This window comes from Coenobita brevimanus, chromosome 1, assembly GCF_032717465.1.
Source record: "Coenobita brevimanus isolate Jiangsu-jjx chromosome 1, ASM3271746v2, whole genome shotgun sequence".
Classification (NCBI taxonomy): domain Eukaryota; kingdom Metazoa; phylum Arthropoda; class Malacostraca; order Decapoda; family Coenobitidae; genus Coenobita; species Coenobita brevimanus.
The window spans coordinates 46,021,979-46,027,978 of NC_136954.1; the positions used below are offsets into that span (position 1 = coordinate 46,021,979).

At 40.6% G+C, this 6,000-nt stretch overlaps 1 pseudogene; it reads right to left on the reverse strand.

Moving 5' to 3' along the window:
* Positions 1–4,763, reverse strand: part of LOC145395913 (uncharacterized) — a 104,576-nt pseudogene extending 99,813 nt beyond the window's left edge.
* Between the last annotated feature and the right edge of the window lie 1,237 nt (positions 4,764–6,000).

A 6,000-nucleotide genomic window follows, 5' to 3' on the forward strand; every position in this document is an offset into this window, starting at 1 on the left:
TACGATGCTATTTTCTGCATTTTATTGATTTATTTACTTATTTATTTATTTATTGTTAACGTCACATGGCTTCATTCAGCTTTGATCTCGAGTAAGAAAGGGTTAAGTAACAGCCTCACTGACTACTTCACTATCATGGCACCTAACTCTTTATTCTTGCCGCCCTCATGCGACTGTACTCGTATTCAGACGAGGTGAGAATTTTTGTAGTGAAGACGTTAACCCATTCGATAACGTGACGTGTGTGTGTGTGTGTGTGTGTGTGTGTGTGTGTGTGTGTGTGTGTGTGTGTGTGTGTGTGTGTGCTTTATTCTTGCTACTTCCACACGAACTTACTCCTTAGCAGAGCTCCTTGGTAGTAAAGGTAGTAAAGTCCGTAGCTAACTCCACTGGTTAACAGTTTTCTCCAAAGCTGAATAATATCATCTGGAGATAGCACGTGGGAGGCTGCTGAGGTGTTTTTTTTTTTTTTTTTTTTTTCTTACCCTAACGATGACCCTTGACCCCATTCGGCTCAATGATCAAGTGCAGACATACTAGAGAGTTAATTTGTCAACTAATCAAGAAAACTTACTCTTGCCTCATAATTAAGGTCTATAGAAGTTCAGGAAAAAGCAATTTCGTATCCAAATTGTGGGAGTGGCCCAGTACCGTCACGTGAAAACAGACTATAAAAATGGGGTTAAGAGGCCATGGGATGCGAGTCGGTCTGGGAGAAAAATGACGTAAAAATATCTCTGCAGTTACTCTGAGCGCCTGACCTGTAAATCACTGAGCATAATACCTTTGCAACTGTTCAATATTCTGCAACTGGGCTATTCATCCAACACCTTCAAGTATGGTGACGTCTTTTATATCTGATTATTTTCGCACCCACCATTCACTCACTCGATGTAGTACTACCTTCAGGCGACTCTACAGCGACTGATAAGCTAAATGGTTTCCTGTAAAACAGGAAACCATTTTCTACGTTGGCTGGTAACCATATAACCAGATGTATACCAGGTGGTCTAGTGGATTAAGGCTCTCCAGTTCAATGTGGCCCAATAGGGTTGAAATCGGAGACATGTTGCAGTTTATTGCTTACGTAATGCTGCTCATGGTCGAGAAACTGGCCACTATCTCCTTAAATGTCTAATATAAGTAGCCCTGCCCCAACGCCTAGCCTGCTAACAGCTTAATAAACGACTGGATGACGAATAGATGGATGGATGCAAACTACTCACACTTTTACTTTCCTCAGATGACCCTCTTGTAATAAACGGGCAAAGGTGTATAAAGTCTTTCTTGACCTTTTCATTAAAAAAAAAAAAAAAAAAAGTAAAATTGCTAGTTGACAGCGGAAACAAAATAAAAAGAAAATGTCGTCACAGTGAAGAATTTAATCTCCTATAAATCACTGAATGATACCTATGTAACGGTTAAGTCTTATATCTCTGAAGTTCCTCTGATTCTCTCTTGCCTATTCCTTAACTTATAGGTGAGCAGCTCAAGGCAACTGCAGCGATATTGTTTTTTTTTTTTTTTTATGTGCTCGACTCTGGGCATAGGCTTCACAGCCTGCTCCCGAGGCCCAGTAGTCCTCCTACACACCATACACCTCTACCTGTCACCACTTCGGGGCTAACACCCACCGTCCATATTGAATACATGCTAGGGCTGTCTCATACAGGACTGGTGTATTGGTATTAGCGAGGGTACTTTTACGACATGTCGGCGGGTCTTCTGGTAGATCGGTAAAGCCTGCTTTGTATGAAATTCAAATCCTTAAACTGTTCCCCGCCCCAGTGGGGATTTGAACCTGAGTCCGGTAAGACCGCAGGCCACCTCTCTACCGACTGAGTCACCGAAGACGCGAGGAGATTGAAAAGATATTAGTTCCAAATACTTACCAGCAACGAGTACTATTTCTCTATGCCATTCTTGTTATCACTTATATTTAGTACTGGGAAGGCTTGTCAGTATTAATACAACTGGACTGAGCATATGCAAATGACTTATGAGTTATGGTGGATTTATGGAATTTATAACACCGGGGCTTATATTATTAGACAGACTGATGATGCTTATTAACTCTTAGGCTCATGTGATTCTTTTTCAGGTGGATAAAAACGTCTAGCCTCAGCTGGAATACAAGAGTCAATGTTGATGATGTTGAGGATGATCGTTAGGATGGCGCTAACAATGACGATGATGATGATACATCAAACCATAATGCATCACCACACTTATCAGACATAACACCATACCACAGCACATCACACACACCACCACAAAGTCCAAACACACCACCATACTCTAACCACAGCACAGAACCATATCACACCATATCACATCACACTATCCCAACAAGCACCAACATAGCTTTAATATACAGTACCACACTTAACACAGCACAGAATTACATCACACCATTTCACCATACCACACCACACCATACCTCATTATACACCATCACATCCAGCTTATAACACCCACCCCCCCACTAACACCACTACCACCACTCACTACTACCACCAAAATTCCACCACACAAACTCACACTTCTAATTGAAAAGTATAGAACTACGAAGCTAGACATTCATTTAGTTGTCATTCCAAAAACTCAAGTAAATACTCGGGCCAGTATCAAGTTTCGAGGAATAAAAATGTTGGAGGAGGAGACCAAAAGGGGACCAGGATGGGCCAGACAACCTGACTGGAGTAATTAAGAAAAATGCATTACCTTTATTTTTATCTTAATTACGAAATGCAGTTCCGAAAAATAATATCGGTCCACATTTTAGTCGATCGGGTTTGAAACTCTAACGTACTATTCTGAAAAGTGTGCTGGGGTCCGGTGATCGCATCACTCTGCGTCAGAATGCACCGCTCACAGTCTCTGTGTTTCTCGTGAGGAAGTGGATCAATATTTATGTCCGCAACTGTACATAACGCTAGTGGGCGAGTGGCTAGAAATACGTAGTTGCAGTGACAGGCTGGCGAGAATACAGTCCCAAAAGGCAAACGAAACTGGAGGTAATATGATCATGTAATGGCATCAGAGGGACGTTGGCTGTGCATCTATTCTAAAGTGAACAAAACTATCCTATAGTTTTTAATCACCAAAATGTATCAACTTTCACTCAGAGCTTTCCTTGGCTACCCTCAGGCACCTCTACCTCGTAATGGATAATATGAGACTGTCTTCCTGATTTATCTATTTTTTTGTTGAGGGGAGGGGGATGTAGCATGGAGTTTCTCTCTCTCTCTCTCTCTCTCTCTCTCTCTCTCTCTCTCTCTCTCTCTTCTTCTTCTTTTTAATACGTCTTCTCTCCTTCCTTCCCTCACTCTTTTATCAATCACTCACTCATTCACCTCACATTTCATGATCACGCTCTCTACCTCACTCTCTCTCACTCACTAACTCTCCTTTTCTGTTAACTCTTCCTCTCTCCCTGTACTCTCTCCTACACCTTTCCTCTCTCCCTCCCTCCCTCGCTCACTCTTCTGTTCACTCCCTTATATTCCATAATCACACTTCTCCACTTTCCTCACTCTCTACTTCATCCCCCTCTCTCTCTTAGTCACCTACTCATTTTCTTTTCTCTTTAACACTCTCCCTCCTTCCACTTTCTCTCCCTCTACCGGAATCTCTTCTTCAACCCCCCCTCTCTCTCTCACTCCTCCTTCATCACTCTCTCCCGCACTAACTTTCATACATTTTTATTCTTCTCCCTCCCTTCCTGACTCTTTCTCTACACTTCCTCTCTCACATCTTAATCACTCACTCTCACTCTTTCATTCACTCTCACATTTCTTAAGTTCTCTCTCTCTCCTCTCTCTCTCTCTCTCTCTCTCTCTCTCTCTCTCTCTCTCTCTCTCCATCATTCATTCACTCGTTTATTCACCCACTCATGCACTCACTCTGCTACAATACTTAATCACTCAATCCACTGTTCATTTTCTTCTATTTCATTAACGTTCTCATACTTTCTAAGCCCCCATTCCCCCCCCCCTCCAACCTCTCTCTCTCTCTCTCTCTCTCTCTCTCTCTCTCTCTCTCTTCCCCTCCTTCTTTCACTCTAATATTTCTTAATCACCTTCTATTTCTCTTCTACTGACCGGGAACTAAGCGTCTTTCCCAGACTTCCAATTAATCCGAAACGTAATGGCTTTGGACCCAGACGACATTAGATATCATTATTTTTTACCACTTTTAATGGGCTATGGGCCTCATTATTTTTCGTCTAGGTTCATTTGTTATAATGATCTATAGGCCTCATTATATTTGCTTATGATTCGTTTACTATTTTTTATTCACTCTGAGTATTAAAAAAACTAAATTATAAATGCATATAGATAGACAGATAGATAGATAGGTAGAGAGATAGACAGATAAATAGACAGATAGACATACATTGATAGGCAGATGGATAGATAGGCAGACAGACAAACAGACAGACAGATAGATGGATGGATGGATGGATAGATAGATAGATAGGTAGGTAGATAGACAGATAGATGGGTAAAATGTCATATGTATTTCCACTTTACAGTAACCACTGGCGTCGTTACTTTTCGCCTATAATTACTTTTTTTTTTTTTTTAGCTAATGTTCGAGATAGGTGAGGACGTCCACCATCCACTCACTTGATATGACTGTAAACCGATTATGAAGCCAAATGATGTACTGTAACCCAGGAAGGCTCCAGCTGCCTGGGTGGTAACTATATTGCAAAATGACTTCTGATGGTCTTGTGGGTTGAGGCGCTTCAACCACATGGCGCTCACGTAATGCTACTCAGGGGCTTGTGAAGCTGGTCACCCTGGCCTTAAATGTCGAGAAAGGGTAGCCTAGCCCCGGGCCCCTACAGTCCTGATAGGGTAATAAAGGATTGGATTAACTGATTAATAATTTAGCTAAACCATTACCAATATCGAAATTATCTGAAATTCTAAACCTGTCCATTTTATACAACAATTTTTTCCAACGTATAAATGATGTCTTAGCGTCTTCACTTTTCATCCAGAATTTTCTAGGTTTTGTATGTGATTAGCGTATCCAATGTCGTATACCCTTTACAGTATCCATCTACAGATAAAATTACCTTACACTAGACTTTGTTGCAAGCACAGCAGTTCACTCTTACACCAACGGTAAACACAACTGTTAGTGTTAAACAAAGAAAACACAGCAGTTACTGTTAAACCAAGAAAACACAGCAGTTACTGTTTAACCGAGAGAAAACACAACAGTTAGTGTTAAACAAAGAAAACACAGCAGTTACCGTTAAACAAAGAAAACACAGCAGTTACTGTTAAACCGATAGAAAACACAGCTGGCACAATTAAACCGAGAAAACACAACAGTCTACTGCTAAACAAAGAAAACAGCAGCCACTTAAACCGACAGAAAACACAGCAGTCACTATTAAAAACACAGCAGTCTACTGTTAAACCGATAGAAAACATAGCAGTCACTTAAACCGATAGAAAACTAAGCAATCATAAAATCGAAAGAAATCTACCTTACATATCCTTTTCGTCACCAGAACAACACTTTGGTATTTTATTTAAACTGACGCTAGACGATTTTCCTACAATGACATATTGCCCAGTAATTAGAAGGCTAAAATCTATTACAACTGATCCCCCCCCCTTTTTTTAAGCAAAGAAGAAGGAACCAAAGGCCTTGAGCCCGGAAGACTGTTCCCTTCAAGAAAAAAACAAAAACAAGATAACAGACAGCCAATTACAGACCCGTTCATTTCGAGATGCCAGGGCATACTGCGTTTGAAAAACTGGAGATAATAGGCAGGACTCAGAATTTTACATATTAACCCTTTAGTTGTAGTTTGGGTTCATTAAGGTGAATAAAATCAGATGTTGTATACTGATATAATATACAAAGTTGTTTATTTTACGATTAAAAGATAAGAATGCATGATTTCAACATTAATGATACAGTACATCCCATCAGAGCAGTGGTTCATAATCTGTTGTCCATGAACCACGACTT